The sequence below is a fragment of the Sarcophilus harrisii genome, chromosome 3, assembly GCF_902635505.1.
Source record: "Sarcophilus harrisii chromosome 3, mSarHar1.11, whole genome shotgun sequence".
NCBI classification, from domain to species: domain Eukaryota; kingdom Metazoa; phylum Chordata; class Mammalia; order Dasyuromorphia; family Dasyuridae; genus Sarcophilus; species Sarcophilus harrisii.
In genome coordinates this window covers 338,155,837-338,177,673 of record NC_045428.1, presented here as the reverse complement: position 1 = coordinate 338,177,673, position 21,837 = coordinate 338,155,837, and positions in this window count along the sequence as shown.

Here is a 21,837-nt window from a genome sequence, read left to right as displayed (position 1 = left end):
CAAGTCTTTGGATTAGGTCCTCAGATTGGCTAGTATAGCCCAACCCCTGGTGAGCAGTATAGAAGGGGTACTGAGTGAGCCAAAGGAAGTATCATTTTATTTTATTTTCTAGTTTATATTATAGTTGTCCTAGACAATGAAAACAGTTTAAGTTGATTTACCTTTGCTGTATAATGTAAATTTTGGAAGAAACTGGAAGGTTTTGGGCATTAGACTATTTCTAGTCTTCCATCTTGTTGATCACATGATCCTGTAATCATTTTCTTTTAACTACTTGTATAAGGAGTCTAAAGAGTAGAAATTAAGAAAGATTTAGTAAGGCTATTTTACAATGGTGACAACATAGAGATGGTTTCCTTATCTCTTCAGACTATATAATGAAAAGGAAGCAAGATAGAATAAAGTAGATAGAATAATAGCAATAATAATAATAATAACTAACATATAAGTCTTTAAGGCAGCACAATAAAAAAAAATCATTTGATCCAGAAACAGAAAACTTGGCTTTAAAAATTATTTTTATTTCTTGTTGCCTATGTAATAAGAACCTTCTGGGTTCACTTCCCAGAATCAGAGAGGCTATATTTTTTAGTATCCTTGGAAACTGCCTGAGGATTTTGGAGTACTCAGTATGTGCTAAAACTAGTTTACATAGGCCAGTTAAATTTTCATCGTGAGCATTTGCACATCGGAGATCAGAAAATGGTACCAATTAGATTTATTTTGTTTATTATTTAGACTCAAGAAAGTGATGTAGAACAATTTATCAATGCAGATTAATCATAAAAAATAAATTTTTTTTCCAGAGAGCTGGAAATTTATCAGCATACCTCTGGTTTGGTATGAGTTTTCTGTAATACTATTGGCTTGACCCCACCTTTGGTTCTGTTTCTCTATTATTGGAGACAACGAAGGGTGTTTGGATTTCATTCAGTCACTTAACATCAATTAACTTTCATAAAAGGATATTTATTTTGAATATATACAATAATAGAACAAACATTTCCTTGAAATGCCTTGAGAGAAAATTCTCTCTATGTCACTTCAATACTTGGGAAGAGTGGGCTCAGAAATAGCATTGTTTCTACACAGCATTGGTTCCACAAGTTTACATCCAGATATGGCATGATTACCAGATGAATTTTTTTCTTAAGTACCATTGGACTAAACCTGAAAGATAACACCTTTAGTGAATTCTGGATTGACTGAAAAACCTGGCATGGACTCACCTGACACTGGATGCCTGGATACCTTAATCTATTGACTTTTTGAAACACATGAGATTGTAACCTTCAATTTCTCCACTTGAAGTGAAAGTACAAATATATAAACAAATGAACAAAATCAATTTTCAGGGTGTCACATGTCAATCTCCCAAAATAGGGAATACACTACCACCTTAGGCAAGCTATCTCGCGTTAGGACAGTTCTAATTATCAGGAAAGTTTTTCCTTACAGCAAGCCCAAATCTGCTTTTCTACAGCTTTCTTCCATTGTTCTCAGTGCCAAGCAGAACATCTAATCCCTTTTTCACATGACAGGTTTTCAGATATTTGAAGACAACTATATTTTTTTCCTTGAGTCTTTTCTTCTCTAGGTTACATATCTTCACTTTATCATATGACATGGTATCCAGATCTCTCACTATTCATATATTTCTTTTCTGGAAATACTCCAAATTTTCAATCTCCTTCCTGAAATACAATGCCTAGAATTGAATATAATATGTAGCATGATAAGTGCAGAATACAACATGACTATTAATTCCCTTTTTCTGGATACTACATGGTTCTTACTGCAGCCAAATCCTGAATTATCTTTATCTTTTTTTTTTTTTTTTTTTTTTTGTTGCCAAGCCATCCTTTTGACTTATTCTAAGATTGTAGTACTTCCAAATCTTCAGATCTTTTTCATGCAAACTAATTTCTAGACAAGTCATCTACTCTAGTCATAGGGAATCAACTCATTCTTTCATCTAGATAGGTTAAGATAGAAAAAAATATTGACAAGGAATTAAGTTCCAAAATTTGCGAGAAGATTAAAGGGCACCTAAATGTCTTAATGATTTAACTCTCCAGTACATACCAAAATCCTGAAAGAATATTGGAATATGATTGTTGAATTTCTGTCAGTGACCACAATCTGGTTTTGTAATTCCTTATGTGTAGTTTTGCATGGTATAAGTTCATAAAGAATAGGTTTTGATAGACTAGTTTCATTTCTTTTCTGATAGATGCATTTGATTAGGAAAATTTCAAATCTCTGGAATACTTGCATTTCAGCAATATATTTAATTGAGTAATTTGAGTAATTTTTTGATATCCTTGGGAATAAGATGGAAAGATGTAGATTGGATGATAGCAATTTTAGCTGGGTTCAGAAGTGGTTAAATGACTAGACCCAAAGAGTAGTAATTAACACTATTCTTTGATCTAGATAATCATATTTTTTCTTGATTCAGAGGAGAGGAATTTTTATGGCAGATGTCAAAATAACTTAGGAGAAATAGTGGAAAAATATACAGATACTTGAATTCTCTAAATCACATATTAATTCCAGGTCCCAGAATTCTCTTCTTTGGGATATATAACAGGTTCATTCAAGCAGAAGGATCCCATTCCATATTGGGCATAATTAGAGTTAAATGAGCATCCATTTTGCTTTTGTTTCCTAATTCTAGTATAATTTCAATAAAGGAAGAAGTATTCTTGGGAGCTCTTAGTAGTGACTGATCAGGCTTCAAGGGCCCCATTTCAAGCTCTGTGAAATTGAAGCCTACTCCCTATTTGATCCATATGCAAGACATTCAATGATGTTTAGGTCAATGAAGGGAGAGAAGCTCTCCCTCTCTTTGTTATGAATGGTCATGTGGAAATATATATGAATCAACATATTTTACTATTTCTAATTAACAGGATATAAGTTCTATATAAGACAGAGAAGCAATGTATTTAATGTCATCTATCATGCTAAAAAGGAATTCACAGACTGCTTCTTGATCAAGATATAAGTACCAATAAATCTCTTCCCTCTTTAAGTATGTGACTAATCTTTTCCTATATTTTCCTATAAGTCCTTCAAGTTTTCAGTCTGTTTTACCACAATTCACTGGTATGACAAGTGTTCTTCAATAGAGTGTCCCAAACATACCTGCCTTTGAAATTGTTCTGTTCAAAAATTAAGGATCAACTACATGATAAGTACAGGATGGGTAGATAATAGCATATGGAGCAAAAATATGGGGGCTTTGGAGGGTTTTAAGCTGAATATAGGCCACAAGTTTGGTGTTGTAACAAGAAAAACTAATGAAAGCTCAGATTACTATAAGGAGAGAAATAAGACTTGTGATTTCTTTAGCTTAGGCAATTCATAGAAAAGTAAATTCCCTCTACTAAAGTGAATTGGCACCTTCTCTATAGTCTTAGACAGTTATTTACATTACAACATTGAATGATTAAATTACTTACACAAGATCATATAGTTAGAATATATTAGAGGCTAGATTTAATTCAGATCTTCCTGCCTGTAAGGCTAAATGTCTATGCATTACACCACATTGCTCAATTCAATTCACTTTGAAATTATTAATATAAGCATAGTGTCTAGACTCAATGAAACAATGGTCCCACTTGTGACATTCCATCCTGCTGTAATCACATCCATCTGCATTTGTGTTCACCTTTTGGGAAAGGTGTTGACAAATTGGAGTCCATGGAAAAAAGGGTGATTTGCATAATAAAGGTTGTTAGAATTCATATTATTTAAGCATTCACTAAAACAACTGAGGGAGATTTTGTTCAGGAAAGATTACTTCAGCAGATGACTTTTTTAACCTTCCCTACTTGCACTGACTTGTCCCCAGTACCACCCTATTCACCATAATGCACCATATTATTCTATGGACATCTGTAACTCTGAATTCTTCATGTGATCAAATAAGATAATATTCACAGAGCATTCTGCAAACTTTAAAGTGCTGTATAAATTCTAGATATTGTGTGACATTTCATATTGTATAACATTAGATTCCTCCTACCTGGGGAACTCAATTTTATCTCATTTTTATTCATTGTAAGTGGGAAAATCTAAAGGATAGATTTAAAAAAATATATTATTATTGGTTTTTCTTCCAAAATATGTACTACTTGGTAAATTGTAAGGGTTTAATAAATGATTTTTAATTCATTCATGTAGTGATAGCATCTTTGACTAAGATGTTAGAGAAGACAAATAGGCTTTTCATATGTGATTTTCCATAATATACTATTAAGATAATCAAAGAGTACAGTGGACAAAGTGCTGGACCTGGAATTAAGTTCATCTGAATTAAGATCCTACTAGGAACACTTAGTTAGTTGTGTGATCCTGGAAAAATCACTTTACCTCTGTGTTAATTTCTTCACCTTTGGAATAATTGGAATAATAGCACCTACTAAATAAATTGGAATAATAGCATCTACTTTATCAGGATGTTGTGAAAATGAAATGATATAATATATGCAAAGCCCTTTGCAAATCTTAAAGTACTATATCAATGTTAACTATACTGATTAGAATGTTTTTATCAATATGCAATTGATTGAAATATATAATATCTAATTTAATTCTTTTATTCTTGATTCAGTCCATTGTCCATCCATCATGTCTGTTCTATTATATACATTTATGAATGAAGATAAAATATATACATATGCATATGTGTGATTATATAATACCGTATATTTGATGAGATTTGGTGCAGGGCAGGGGATTATGGGAACCCCTTTCTGGTTGGTGCAGGTCCTTCGTAAATGAATTTACAAACCCAAAAAGTTAAACTGGCAAAAGTGTATTATTAGCACTGAGAAGTCAGCTTTTGCAAGCTGATTTCCTTAGTGTTAAGGTCCTGACAAAGAAATAAAGAGCTAGCAGAGAAATCCCAACAGAGAGGTAAAAAGGGTCCTATTAGGGAAAAAGGTGAGAGAGATAAAAAGGGAGTAACGCTGAAAAGAGAACCTCTTTTCAGCAGGCAGAGAGTCACAGTTGTGCCAATGAGAGAGAGAGAGAGAGAGAGAGAGAGAGAGAGAGAGAGAGAGAGAGAGAGAGAGAGAGAGAGAGAGGTTTCTTGGCATGATTCCTGCTTTTGTCCCTCTGCAAGGAATTGAACTGAAGGAAGCTTGTTATATGGTCAGCTCTTGTTGGGGGCTGAGAGTAGTTTGAGTTGGAATCATAAAAGAGAATCTTGGAATTGAATGAGTGTCCCTGGATTAATCTCCAACTCAAAAGTTGGATAGAAATCTCCATCTCCAGCTTGGGCTAAGTAGGAGTGGTCCTGGACTCAAGTAGTCCCACCCAAATAACAGAATGAAACCACTTTATCTTGTTTCCCTGGGGCAGGTCTCTCAGGGGAGAGCCTCTTTGAGGGAATTTCCCAAGCTTTCCCTACCAAGTCAGAGAGAGAGAGAGAGAGAGAGAAAGAGAGAGAGAATTTTGGGGCTCCCCTCATCACATTCTATATGCATTCAAATATACTATATTACATTATTATATATATATATATATGTTGATATATATTATATACATCTATATATACACACATACACACACTAACTCTTTGAGGGATCCATTCACTATATAACAGTTTGGCCAAGAGACATTTTTCATCTAGTCCAGGTTTTGTTGTTGTTGTTTTTTTGATTCCCCCTTCTCCGTTGCTGTTCAATGCCTTTCCCCCCCCCCCCCCCCCCCCGTTTGGATACTTAGACTGAAGTTCCTCTGAATTCTTTGAGAGGTTATGTATCCATCAGTAAACACTTCCTAAATGTTTGCTGTGTATGAACTCAGTATAATTTTAGGTGCTGAGAACAACAAGTACAGAATTAGAATAGTTCCTACTTTTTAGGAAATTAAAATCTGTCAGGGGAGGCAACACGGAAATATATCAGGAGAAGCACCAGCTGCTCTGGATCTCATTTAATTGGTTCTGTATGCAGGGGTCCTCAAACTTTTTAAATAGGGGGCCAGTTCACTGTCCCTCAGACTGTTGGAGGGCCGGACTATAGTAAAAACAAAAACTTTGTTTTGTGGGCCTTTAAATAAAGAAACTTCATAGCCCTGGGTAAGGGGGATAAATGTCCTCAGCTGCCGCATCTGACCGGCAAGCGGTAGTTTATGGACCCGTGGTAGGGTATGAAACAAGGGGCAAGAAGCCTTTTAAACCAGAAGCATCTAGAAGGCCATCTTTTGCGAATCCTTCTTTTGTCTGAATTGTAGTGAACTTCTTCTATCAAAGTGGAAGCAGTTTAGAGCCACATAAGATCCCTTGTCTTATGCCTCACTTGATGCTAATAAAAAGGTAGTGTGCCCACAGAAGTCATCATTGATATTAACTATTTCAAGGAAATGCATGTGATTTTAATATATGCATGGAAGAGACTCCTCATTGGAGAGTAGCCTTTAAGGTATCACCTTACCTATTGAATAATGTGTTTTGTATAGCTCCCCCAAGTACTGCATGAGAAAATAGAAATCATGTTTAAAAAAAAAATATGAAAAAAAACAATTGAACTAGGTAAAGCTTACTCAACTCAGAGTACTTTTAAAAAAAGAGAGAGAGGTACTCTTTCAGCTAACAGTATCATGATTAGCTTTGTTTCCCAAAGATATCATAAAAATAGGAAAAAGGTCCTATGTGTACAAAAATACAGCTCTTTTTGTAGTGGCAAAGAATTGGAAATGGAGGGAATACCCATTAATTGGGAAATGACTGAACAAGTTGTGGTATATGAATGCAATGGACTATTGTTGTGCTATTAGAAATGGTGAACAGGTAAATTTCAGAAAAACCTGGAAAGATTTATATGGATTAATGTTAAGTGAAGTGAATAGAACCAGAACATTGGACACAGTAATAGCAATGTGTGTGATGATCAACTATGTTTGAATTAACTCTTCTCAGAAATACAATGATCCAAGACAATTCCAATGAGTTATGATGAAAAATGGTATCCACATCCAGAGAAAGAACTATGAAGTCTGAATGCAGAACAATGGAGTGTGGACTATGGAGTTGAAGCATACTGTTTTCATTTTAAATGTGCGTGTGTCACTTTTTGTTCTGTTTTGCTTTTCACAATATGACTAATGTGGTAATATATTTAAAAGAAAGAGAAAGTACTTTGAAAAAATTAGACATGAAATAGGCAATCAAGAAAATATTAATAACTACTAACTCATATGCACACTTTCCCATCTCTACAAAATTTTAATGAGAATAATCTATACATATATCAAGGGTATCCTAAATCAAAGTATGACAGTAGAACAAGCACATTTTCACAAATGATTGCATATATCAGACTACATTATTATTATACAAATGAGTAGAAGGTACCGACATTATAAGATCTTGCTGTATTTAATGTTGGTTACTATAATTCATTTAGTCAGTCAATAAACATTTATTATTAAGCACCTATTGTTGCCAACGAAGCTAAGAGCCTGTGATACAAGGAAAAACAAAAGTCAGTCTCTGCTTTTAAGGCTCATAATCTAATGACAGAGAAAACTTGCAAACAACTATACAAACAAAATATATACATTATGAATTGAAGATGATGAACAGAGAAGATCAGAAAAGGTTCCTTGTAGAAGATGAAATTTTAACTGGGACTTGAAAGAATATAAAAAGGCTAAGAGATAGAAATGGAAGAGGAGAGAGTTCCAGGAATGGGGAATAGCCAGAAAAAATGCCCAGAGTTGGGAGATAGAATGTCTTATTTGAAAAACTGTTAAGAAGGCAAATGGCAATGGATTGTATATCGGATGGGGGGTAAGGAAGGCACAAGAAAGATCTTTTTTACACATTTGATTTGGTAGAGTAAAAAAAAAAGTTTTAAAAAAAGATTTTAGAATTTTTTGTTTTGGAATATAGCTATAATATTTCCATCATGTTCCATAGTTGAGGGTTTTTTTTAAAAATGTATGTCATAGACTCCTTTCACAATCTGGCAAAGCCTATGGACCCTTCCAATAAACAATGCTTTCAAATGCATTAAATTAAAATATAATTGTCTACATTTATCCATATTTCTTATTTTTTTGTTTAGAAATTCCATTAAGTACTCCTGTGCTAGAGCATTATAATCTCTAGAAATGAATTTTCTAAGAATGGGAACTGATTTTGGAGACTAATACTTATTCCTTGTGTTCTAGTCAGAGATGGTTTCCTATTATAGCTTTTCTGTGTACTGTCCAGGCAACATACACCCATAACCAAAGAATGTGAGAGTTGGAAGGGAGATGAGGATGCCAAGGGTTCTTTAGATGCCAGCCGTCTCTATTTGGGCACACAAAAACATTGCTTAGACACATCTTATTGTTCTATTGGGACAGCACAGACTACTGTGTAGAAAAGCCAGAGCATTTGTGCAACTGACTGAAAATGTGAATTAGCTCCCTGTTAAAAGGGAGCATTAGCATAGGTTCTTGATGTTGATGAAAGTCACCCTCTGGGTACTTGTAGTGAAGTAGCAAGTATATGGCTGAGGGCTAGTGTTTGGTTTGAATATGTGGAAAGAGGGAGTGATTGATTAGTTAGTGATATCATTTTGTATGGAGGCAGAAAGTTTGTTATTGGTGTGCTGAAGGTTTGGTTCTATGGAGTCAGGGAGAGGATAATTAAGTGTATGTTTATTTGGAGAGATAATTACATGCAATTGGAGGTCATATTTTAGGACTTTTGATTCTGGGTGTGGAATCCTGAAGCTGATTTTGAGTTTGCAGTATGGCAGCTTTGAGTTTTGGGTATTTGGTATTCCCTCACCTATGTAGAAGGACCAAAAGATTTCAAAAAAGTAGGTGCTAGAAGTGATCCTTGTAATGACGTCTATATTTTGAAAGTTTTGATGACAAAGCCTTGACTAGTGTAGTTCTGAAAAACATGGAAAAAGAGAGCACTTGGATTGGAGGAGGAGTTGAGGTATAAGAAAAAGAAAAAATGGATCTGCAATTTGGTAAAGAATAGAACTAGAAAGTGTTAGAAAGGGTCTGTTTGATGTTGCATGGAAGAAGCTAGTTTTATTTTTGCTGAAAAAAGAAAAGAAAGATCAATTAAGATGATCTAAAAGGTCAAAATTAATATTATTAGATATTTTTTGACTAAAATTGAATCAGTATTACATCTATATATGTATGTGCATGTATATACATGCACACACAAATACACAACACACACAAATATATATATATATATATATATATATATATATATATATATATATATACTGGCCACTATTTCCCTAGGAATTTATATTCTACTTGAGAAGATAAGGAACGAACATACAAAGTTTAAGAAAGTATTAAGTTCTAGGTAATTTTTAGGTTTTGAAATGTAAAGATTAAATATGACAACTATGAAAGGCATCATGAACATTTTAAAAAACTTGTAATAGGAAACATATACATCATTCTCTAACTTATAACCATGCCTTAGCTGCTATCTCATCCTGGAGCTGGTCTTGAGTGGCCTTCTTACCTAAGAATATCCAACTCTCATTGCTTTATTATTCTAGAATATTGTTTAGCTTCCTTCTCAAATTGTTGAGATTTTCCTAAGGCCTTCATTTTTTAATAATAGCTTTTTATTTTTAAAATACATACAAAGATAGTTTTCAGCATTTTCCCTTGCAAAATTTTGTATTCCAAAGTTTTCTCCCTCCCTTCCCACCATCATCCTCCCCTAGTAATCGAATATTTGTTAAACATGTACAGTTCTATATGTATTTCCACATTTATCATGCTGCACAAGAAAAATCAGAATAAAAAGGAAAAAAATGAGAAAGAAAAAAAAGCAAGCAAACAATACCAAAAAAAGTGAAAAGGTTATGTTGTGATCCACTTTCAGTTCCCTCAGTCCTCTCTTTGAGTGTAGATGGCTCTCTCCATCACAAGTTTATTGAAACTAGCCTGAATCATCTCAGGGTTGAAAAGAGCCACATCCATCAGAATTGATCATCATATAATCTTGTTGTTGCCATGTATAATAATCTCCTGGTTCATTCCACATCAGTTCATGTAAGTCTCCCCAGGCCTTTCTAAAATCACCCTCTTGATCATTTCTTATAGAACATTAATATTCCATAACATTCATATACCATAACTTATTCAGCCATTTTCTAAAACATGGACAGCCACTCAGTTTCCAGTTTCTTGACACAAGCATTTTTGCACTCTTGGGTCCCTTTCCCTTTTTTAAGATCTGTTCAGGATATAGACCTAGTAGAGACACTGCTGGCAAAGAATATGAGGTTTCCATTTTTTGGAGGAACCCCTGATGTCTAAACTTCATTCCCCTCCTGATTCTGCTCCTTCCTGAACTTCAAAAACATATTCCCAATTAGGTATCTTTTTTTCTCCTTCTTTTTCTCCCTTTTCAGCTATCACTTGCATTTTGTCTTCCTTCATTAGAATGTAAATTTCTTATGGTCATGGCCTATCTTTTTGTTTTTATTTTTATCCCCAGAGTTTAGCAGTATCTGGCTCATTGGAAGCACTTAATAAATGCTTATTTCCTTTCCTATAGAATGTTAAGCTTTCATCTATGTGATGGTCACATTTAGTGAAACACACTAATGACCATAGGCAATAAGAGTTGAAAATATTTAATAAAATTAGCTTAATATTAGAAAAACTTAATTAGATTTGGTACTAAACACAATTTTGCCTACTATGGTTATTTTTATGTAATAACCTCTGTTTGAGGAAAATAAAAAAAAAACAAAAAACAAACTGGCTGTTAATTCTACACACTCTAATTGCCCTTCCAGGGTTATGATGCTATTTAGCATTTCTATAGCCCTTTATGTTTTCAGAGTGCTTCCAAATAATTAGTCATTCCTCATCAGCCTTGTGAATTACAACACCTATGTATTTGTGTTCTTGCTAATGATGCTTTCATGTGCAATATGATTATGGCAAATTGTTGTGTCTCTATGGTTGAAAAAGGTGCTTAGGGCATACCTGTTGATTTGATCATTGAAACAACATTAGTCTGAGTTGATACATAGGCTATATAAACATAAATGAGCTTATATTCAATGGCATTAAGTTCTTATCTGAAACTTGTTCATCTATGCTCACCTGTCATCTATGATTATTTAAAAGTTTGAGAGACATAGTTCCTGGGTAATTTAATCATTTTATTAATAAGCCTAGCAGGTTATTGACAAAATGATGGTCATTCAGTCATATCTCTTAGAGCAAAAGACCATCATGGCAAAGGACTCATAGTTTAAATATCCTTCAAAACAGTAGGTAGCCCATCAAATAGCAATCAAATCTAATTGGTTAATGTGATTGGAGATGGGCTATATTAAATTGAAGGAAAATTAAGTATCTTTTGGATAGGGAAAATATCTTTATATCAGACCAACCATAGCTTTAGGCTATGAAATCAAATCAACAATGTATAATCTTTTCAATGGGAGTGGGGGGTTGAGAGTGACTACTGGACAGAGAAATTATCTCTACTCAGATCATCCCTAGTCTTTGACTCTCTAGATGAAAAGATTTGTCTCCATCCAAGTTTGAGTAGAACACAATTGGCTTTCCCACTCTAGATTAAATTTTTTGCAAGGCTGGGTGTGGTCTGACCAAGATCTGGGAAAGTCAAGGCAATCTCAATTATCAGTAATTTCCTTCAAGAAAAGAGGACTTTTTAAAATGAGAAATTTAGAAAAAGGGGAGAGCCTCTGAATTTCCCCAAAATATTGGTTATTAATCATCCATTCTCACAATCTCTGGATAATTTTATGATAAAAACAGTGTGATTAATATATTCTGTCATGGGGTTTGCATCTAGGAGTAATTTTTTTTTCTCATCTTAATCCAGATATGGCTTGGTATTTATGCCATATTTGGGGTTTATTGCTTCTACTATAAGTAGAAAATTGTGCTTTCAGAATAGGTGATTGACTGTATAAGGAAGGGAAAAGATATATATGAAGTGAGGATTTGACAATATGTGGTACCTGGGTTATTTAATCTTGAATTATAAAATTTAATAAAGCTTTTAATAAGAAAATCTGGTCTTAGGGAAAGCAGTGAAGTGATAGTATTACTCTTCGTGAACTTTTCAACTCTCTTTTTATTATCTACTTCTCCAAGTTTTTCTTCTCTACTTTTAAAATGCCTCAAATACCTATTTTCTTTACAACTTCTTCCAATTACAGTGCCACTATGAATCATTTCTTCCAATGATCTGTGTCTTTATTTTTTTCTATAAGTTTTTAGGGATATAGGATCATGGTTTAGAGCTGAAAGAGATGTCCAGGGTCATGTAGTTTAAACCCCTTGTTTTACAGATGAAGAAACTGAGATCCAAAGTTGTTCAATTAATCAATAACAAATAAACATTTATTAAATGCTTACTATGTGCCATATACTATGCTAAGTGCTGGACTAAGTAACTTGTCTAAGTTACAGACAAAGATTATGAAAGTTGTAGCTGAGAGGGCATTTGAATCTGGTTTTTAAGTCCAGGCCTTTCAGGGAGGTAAATAATAAATGTCTGTTGATCAAATGATTATTTAATAAGTACTCCTCCATCTCTTAACATGTATTCTTTCTTTAAACTAGCATATGATAAAGATATCACTAGTTCCTATTTGCCTGAGAAAGGGAATGAGTTAAATAACATTCCTAGTCAAATATATTTGATAATTATTGCATGATCGTTGTACTGGTAATGGTCAATAAAGGCCCTATACTAAAGCCCTGTGCCATTGTCTTATTGTAGAGTGAAAGCTAGGCCGTTAAAGTGCAAAGTCTTTATATTCTAACAATCTGGAACAGCTCTGTACATAAGACCAGTAATGGACTGTATGTATATCATCTGAAGATCACCTTGCTAAACACAGAGAAACATGATCAGTTTCACCTTAGGGTGAAGAATTTTTTTAGCCATAATAACTTACAAAGACTATCTATTACTCAAGAAAAAGTTGTAATCTGAATTAGTAAAGGGAGGATCCCATACTGATAAACACAAAATCCTTGAATGTTGAAGTAAATTGTGGAAAGCATGAGACTAGAAGTCGGAACTTCTGTACTACTGCTTCTTATTCAAACTAGTTGTCTGACCTTGGACCATACACTTGTCTTTGATTCTCAGTGACTTCATTTCTAAATTGATGGAGGTATATCTATAAGGTTCCTTTCAGATGAGAAATTGAAAGGTGCTTTGTGCCCATCCCACCTCACACAGACTGTAAAGGATAGTCAAATTATTTTTTGGATTCTGATAACTTTTGTTGTCATTTTATTGCCATTCAGTTATTTCAGTTATATCCAACTCATTGTGATCATACTGGGATTTTCTTGGCAAGACTATTGGAGTTGTATTCCATTTCTTTCTCCACCTCATTTTGCTGAGAAAGAACTGAGATAGACAGGGTTAAGTGACTTGCCCAGAGTCACAGATAGTAAGTATTTGTGGCTAGATTTGAACACATGAAGAAGAATCTTCTTAACTTCAGCTCTAGCATTAGCCATTGTGCCACTTAATTGCCTGTTCTGATAATTGGTGGAATTCATATCGAAGGAAGAGAGTCCCTGAGTCCCTGAGTATTTGTGATAGTATTGAAAGTAACAGTATAAAATTTAGAAAATGTATTATGAGAAGAATGTTAATGCTGTATTTAGATTGATAATTGGTAATCTTAGAAAGATTATGTGATATGAGAGAAATATGACTATGTGGGTTGGGGTTTGAGGTTCATCTCTATAGTAAACCTTGATTTCTGAGTATCCAAATAGAGTAAGGATAAAATTGCATTTGGAAGCAAAGACTACTTGCTGGCATCCAGTTAGTTGGTGTTTGAGTAAAACTCTCCACAGAAAGTTGTAGTATCTGGGGGTCAGTGATAACAAGTTATGTAAAATGTTGGAATCAAGTGCCAAACATCTCTATAAGGGAAAAGAGAGAGTACCAGTATAAGAGGGAGAAACACACACAAAACACCCCCTAATATTTAGGGTCTGAGTTTGAAAGTAGTAAGTATATGAAAAGGCTTATGTGATTTAAGATACTATGTTATGCTGTAATGAAAGATATTTTTATGCCAGGTTTTGTTATAGGGATGCATTAAAATATCACAGATCTCCCCTAGATCCTTTGCATAACAATTTGTATTTTCCACCACAATGTGTGTATGTTCAGGTTTTTGTGGAATATTTTAAAAATCGAAGAATACATCTCTGTGTTTCTGAAGGTTTCACTCTTGTGTGGGAGATGAACCTATATATGGTGAAAAGATGTGTGTATGATTTAAAAACAACTCACAACACACAAATTATGAATGTAAATTAAGAACTTTATCATTTGTTTGATTTACTATAGAAAGGAACTGGATATAAGGTGGAACTTTTTTTTTGACTTCCATTTAAGGAGATATAATTACTGGAATATTCCAAAAGTCTGCTTTTAAGGCAATTTCGTCTATGTGACATGGACCTATAACTCCATGTCATGGGTCCTCAATGCAGTATGTTAAATAGGTTCCAGTTTTTTATAAGCACAGAAAGGACTCAAACTAGAGGGTTGAACAGAGTAAGGCCCTAAGGGTCATGTGTCTCAACTGATCTGAAGATGAATCAGAATACCATTTCTATTTGCCTGATGACTTTATAATAAAACTTGAATATTTGACTGTACTTGAAATATTCAGGATCATGTACATGTACAGCTTATCTCCTCGCTCTTGCCAGCCCAACCCTGCCACTGCCTATCCCTGATAGCTCATCCGACTGTAAGAAGGGAAGATTTTTGCCTAAGAAGATATCCCTTCATTGAATTGGGCAGTATCAGAGCTGTCTTCATAAATAATACTCTTCTTGAATGCTCAGGAATTACCCTCAGGGTTGGGAAAGATGTTCTTTAATTAAGTCAACTTTCTGACTTTAATTATTGTCTAGACCAGAAAAATTTTGCAAGCCTGTGAATGTAAGAGTAGGGCTTCACTGATACTAATCACTCACCTTTTTGGCATTCGTGCTGAATCCAAACAGAAGCTGCCAAAGAAAGTTCAAAAGGTGCGTGAGCCTTGGTTCGTATCTCCATGTCAGATCTTCAAACTGGATTAAATGTTTGTCTCACCTGGCTTGCTGGAATTGGCAAGTTTGCTTCCCTGCAATCCCCACTGCATGCGTCATGATGGAACCACATTGTAAAAGAAAGGTGAAATGAGGCTGATTCATACTCTATTCAATACAGTGAACATATTGAAATATTGAAGAAGGCAGCAGTACCTTGACCATGGCATGAGGAAGGAACATGAGCTTGCTAATCAAGGGATTTAGGCTTCTGTGGCTCTGTAGCTAAGATATGTGACCTGGGGTAAGCCATAGAGTCCTAGAATATCCACCTTCCTGGGTCTCATTTCCTTGACTTTAAAATGAAGGTGGTCAGACTAGATGCTCTCTATGGTCTTTTCTAACTGGAACATTCTATATCCTCATAGTCCTTTCTCTTCAGGTTGAAAAAAAAATCACATACCTATATAAACATATATACATACATTTTTAAATATATAAAATATATAATTATATGAATTATATAAATAAAATTATAGATATATATGATACATATTTTAAGAAGGTTACACATGTACCTTAAATTGATATAATATATATAATATCTATATTACATCTATAAATATTTTATAGCTATAATATATATATATATAATATATAGATGTTATGTATGTATATTTTCATATATATGGAAAGAGAACTTCAATATCAAGAACATTAATTTATCATTTTATCTGTTTCCATTTGCTTTATATGTCCATTAACAAGACTGAGAGATACTATGATAGCTTCAGTATAATTTGAAAATAAAGATTATATCTTACCTTAACCTTTCCCTTCTCTAAGCATAGTCACAGTAGATTTAGATCGATAAGGGAATTTAGAAGTTATCTAATTCAACTCACATCAGTCATCCTACATATAAGAAAACTGCCTAAAAAGTTTAAGAGAATTGTTTAAGCTTTTTTGCTTAATTTTCTTTCTTAAGAAATCTTAAGAATTTCTTAAGAAAATACCTTTTCTAGGTATTAAATAATAGTAGAACTAGGTCCTTTAACTCAAATCAGACCACCATTTCACCCTATTATGCTGCTTGTCTGACAATGAAATAGGGAACAAAAAAGTTAGGATCATGTAATATAATGTTTTTATGTTTGAAACTGATAAATACAATTCAGAATTTGTATTTAGATATTCTATGATACCAGAAAGTCAGCCAGGCCACCAAGCCTATAGATTGACTGAAGAAATCTCTCTAAGCAATCCTGACCAGGTAATGATTTTCCTGCCTCTTAATTCCTATTATTTATACACACACAGACACAGACACAGACACAGACACACACACACACACACACACACACACACACACACATATACACACCCAGGAAAATGGAGATATATATACACATACACACACCTTATATACTTATCTTATCTCCTAATTAGATTGCAAGCTATTTTAGGAACATGTTTTTCTAATTCCATTTATTCCCCATAAAGAAATTGCCCTAAGCAGGATAGATACCATATGTGCTAATTGATTATAATTATTGTTTGATATGATGAACTGAACCATAGATTTGGAGACAGAACACCTGGATTAAAAACTTGCCCCCATGACTAGTTAAATACTTAATAAGGGGTAATATAACATATAAACATATATATATATATATATAACATATAAACATATAAAAAGCTATTTAATCTTTCTCTGTCTCAGTTTCCTTAAATTTAAGATGGAGAAAACTTCCCTACCTATCTCACAAGGATTTTGAGAATGATATTATACATATATGAATTAGCATAGTATAATATATGTGGAAAATACATTTTAAGTTGTACAATATTACAGAAATATGGGAAATTGATATTATTGATATATTGGAATGAGTATGGTTAATCTTAATTACTTACATCTGAATTATTTGCTAATGTTTTTTGCCTTAAAAAAATTAACAGAAGTTTATTTTCTTTACCTTCCCTTACACATTCCATTGAGGAGTGAAAACAAAACTTCTGTAGCAAATATACATAATTAAGAAAAACAAATTCCCTTATTTCCTCCCTGTTCCTCACCCCTTCTCTCTCTGTGTATGTTTCATTATGTATCTTAAGCTCATCCGGGTCTCTGTTAAGAAGTGGAGAGCATATTTCATCATTAGCCCTCTGGAACTGTGGATAATCATTACAATTTTTAGAATTCTCATGGATTTTGAAGTTATTTATCCTTATAGTGTTACAAGCTATTCTCTTGGTTTTGAACATTTCATTCTTTATCAATTTATACAAATATTTAAAATGGTTTTCATTGTATTGATGTTATAGTACAAATTCTTTTGGTTCTGCTCACCTCACTCTATATCAGCTTATACAAGTTTATTCATGATTTAGGGGGGTTATCGTCTCATTTTTATACCATAGTAACTTTCCATTACATTTACATATCTCTGAATAGCTTATATCCCAAAGAGATAACAAAAATGGAAAAGATCCTATAGGCACAACAATATTTATAGCAGATCTTTTTGTGGAGGCAAAGAACTGGAAATTAAGGGGGTTGCCTATCAACTGAGAAATGTTTAAACACAGTGTGATACATGAATATAGAGGAACACTACTATGCTGTCACTGTTTTGATCTCACATCTACCTTCCCTGTGCAAACTACATTGCTCCTGGGTCTCCTTCTCCTAGCATCATCTGATACTGTATGTACTCAAGGAATGTCCACTTGATATGAATTAGTCTAAGTGAAATAAATGCCTGAGCAGAACTCAGTTGAGTAGGCAACAGGAATGGAAAGCCAATTCACAGTTTCAATAGAGCTCTATATAGCTGCTTTATATTGCCTTGGTTCTCAGTTTCCAAATGCTTGGTGAGGTGTTTCTCTGTGTTGTGTCTATCTTCGTCTAGTGGGATTTTTGGTTCTTTCCCTTGTTTATAATCATGGCCCAACACTGGTGTCGATTTTGCTTTGCCATTCCCGAGGGAAGCAGATGGAATCCCCCTGAATAGTTGAAATCTGATTCAATACTACTGAGCTTTTCTCCCAATAGTGCTGAATTTTACTTTTTAACACTTTCTAGAGTCTCTAATGCCCTGTAGCATCTACATGTTTTTTTTCCTCTCATGAAGAGTATATTTATTGCCATGCTACAAAAGCTTACTTTAGTCACTTTAAGAGGTATAACTAAGAATTCTTTCACCAGGGCAAAACCAAAAAAGGCCAGGATGTATATGTAGCAGAAGGCACTTAGGAAAGATGGATTGCAGAGACATAGAATGACCCAACCGGTGGATGCCATCATGTCGGGAGAGAGAACAGTCTCCCCCAACAGTGTTCCATATGTGTTTCCCACCAGGAATCTCGTAAGAATGTAAACCTAGAGTTGGGGCTAAATCACACTTCCTGCTGCTTGAGGAAGTAGTCTTTCAGGTTTGTGTCCAAAAGAGATACCCAAATTGATCTCCCCTACATATGGTTCCTATACTGAAATTTGTGTGTGGACAATGTTGGAGAAATCTTGATGGTAGTTTTTTTTTCCTTCTGGATTCTATTCAGTTATTATTATTATTGTCCTTTCCATTCAATAAATATAACTATGTCCCTTGGCTTTTAAGAGAAAAGAGAGTTTTGTATTAGATAAGCTGAAGTGGTAACTATTAATCTTTGGAAAGTATCAAAGAGAGAAGGAGAAAACAAAATTAATATTTCATTGTCAAAAGTTGACTCTTTCATAGAATTTCTCTACCTATGTCTCAGGAACTTCTTCATACTAGAAGCTCACTTCAGTACTGGAATTAACACATTGGAAGTACCTTTTACCCCAATCTCTATCCTTCAACCTTTTCTTCCAATTGGATGGTTCCTCTCAGGACCTCCATTTTAAGGAGAAAGCCTAGGACAACCATGTCTTAATTCCTTTCCAAGATATATTCTTGATTCTCTTCTGAACTTTCTCCCTCATTAGAAAATAAACTTATTGAGGGTAGGAACTGTTTTTCTGCTTATATTTATTGCCAGCACATAGGGAAGTGCCTGGTATAAAATAAACTATAACAAATGTTGGTTGACTGAATAAACCTGTACAATAAAGAAAATAATTTTAATCTTGGGCATAAAGGAAGCAAAAAAGCTAGGCACCCAAATAATAGCCAATAAATATTTATATATTGGCTACTATGTGGCAGACACTTTTCCAAGCATTGGAGATACAAATACTAAACAAAAGAAAGATAGTTTTTTTTTTTCCTCAAGGAACTTACATTCTAATAGAGAAAGACTGTGAAAAAGGAAGCTGAAAAGGGGAAGAATAAAAAAGTTCAGTATTAAAGGGAGAATGATAAAGGAATCAGAGAAATCTCAGAGTGGTACAGTAAGGTGAGAAATAAGATGTCTGTGTGACCTCTTCTTAAATGGAGGTTTTGAAATAGGAAGAACATAAACTGAAGTCTGTAGAATTAGACTTAATTCCTGGGTCTATCCCATGCTAATTATATGACATGGATGAAGTAATTTTTTTCCCCTAAGTCTCAGTTTCCTCATTTTGAGATATTTACACTCTACAATATAGAAATGTCACAAGTATGTTTTTATAAATTAAAAAGAATTATTATTCATACTGAGAAAGTGAAAGAGCATTTAGTTGTTTAATAGTGATTTGGACTTTCAAAATTGATTATGTTTAATTAGCTAAACACAGAGCCATCACTATAATTTCAGGACAAGTACTACAAGATACCCTAAGGGTAAGTGTTAGCAATGTGCTTTCAGTTGAAGAGGTGGATAGAGAGGATGGTGACTCAGATGGTGGAATAGTAAAGTGAGAGAAAAACACTCTATGCTATTTATTCTTTGTTTATTTATTCTTGCTGCAGAGTAGATGGGTGGACAATGGAGGTAGGACTATATGAAGTTGAAGGATCCTGAGATGTGAGAATTGTGGCTTTTGGATCTCTGCTGGGAGGGAGAGAAGAAACGGGAAGAAGCTAGTCCCAAACTAGGATGTCACAGCTTTGCATTTAACTAAGTAGTCTTCTTAAATTACTGAAAGATAACAACTACAATTAGTACCTTCTAAATTCATCACTCTAGGAATAAAACTTCTATATATGGCTCTGGGTAAATGCACTTGTGTTCCAGTTTGTATTTGCCCCACGGTTTGTTATATATTTTCATGAGTTTGGGCCCAGAACCTTAGTATTCCTTTGTGCAGCACAGGGGTTTCCTTTAGAAGGCAGGAAGCAAAGGATGGTAAAGGAGGTCTGTCTTAAGCAGTAAATCAGATTAATTTTGCCACCCTTACATAATCCTCCACTAGACCCTGTGACCAGCAGCCATGCTGGAAGCTTTGTTACCAAGGGAACCACAAGCCATGGGGTTTAGGACACAGAATGCAGTGTGCTGTGTTTGTGTTACATGGAAACAAAGTTAGTGTTGTTTTGGTGGTGGAGGTGGTCTTAGGGGTGCCAGTATGTTGATTACTTGGGTTTTAATTCAAGAGTATGCAAAAGGAGACTCCTTTGTGTTCCTGCAGCCCGTATTAATGGAGGAAAAACCTATCCTTTATTTCCTTTGCCTTTTATTTTGACCCCGATTATTGTTAAGTAAATCCCAGCTCAGTTTGTCTTTAACTTTTCTGTTCTTGGTAAGGATCCAAATCAACAAGTAGTTATTAAGTACTTTCTCTTTGCCAGGTACTATGAAGGTGCTGGGAATATAAAGTCAATCAGTCAACAATCAATTATTAAGTAACTAAACTATCACTGTCCCACTTCAGTCTAATAATCATCAAGCATTTATCAGGTACTTAAAGAATGTCAGATGCTGTGCATTAAAAAAAAAAAATTGGGGTGGAAACAGGATCCCCGTCCTCAAGGAGCTCAGACAAATAAACCATTATGAAATACAAAATATATACAATATAAATAAAAGACAATCTCATAGAGAAGGCATGAGCAGTGATAGGGAGGGATTGGAAAGGCGTCTAATAGAAGGTAGAATTTGAACTAACACAATGTGGAGCTAAGGAGGGAGAATGCTCTTCTCTCCAGAAGCTTACTTTTTATTGAGTGGAGGAAAAATGTACATATATAAATAAATATGGAATACTAAGGGAAGCATATTCTCCACCTCTCCTAGGAATCCATTCTGTGGCTGTTTCTATAGGACCTTGGTCTCCACATCTGTCAAAACTCATTCCATCTAAGGTGTTGATAAAAACCTAAAGTGTTCCCCCTCCTAAGGGGTATTTCTATTTTTATGGAGACACTTGAAGCCTATAAGACCCATAGGACTAAACCTCTAACGGCAGATTTAAGAGGTGATGGGGAGATTTGGATGTGGGGAAGGCTTTCTGACATCCTTAGATCAGCTTCCTGCTCACCCCCCAGACTGGGTACTGCTGCTGGCCTGGTAAGGCACTGGAGACCGTCAGCTCGGTTGGGAATGAAATACAGACTTCTTTCTGGTCTAAGGCAGAGTCAAGGCGAGCTGCTGGGGCTCCACCTCTCCTAGACCTCCATCTGCCCTGCTGCATGTTAGAACCATGTTGCCTTTCAAATAAAACTGCTGCGAACTTGTGCTGCCAACATTTAGTCCTGTTAAGTTTGAGCAGCTGCTCTTAATCTTGGTAGACTAAATTCTAAGTGTTGTGTGAGAATTGCTATTCTTATTACTCACATGGGATGACGCCAAAGCATACAAGACTGCTCCATACCCTTCAGAACTTTTGTTAACATTTTCCCCACATGCAAGCACAGT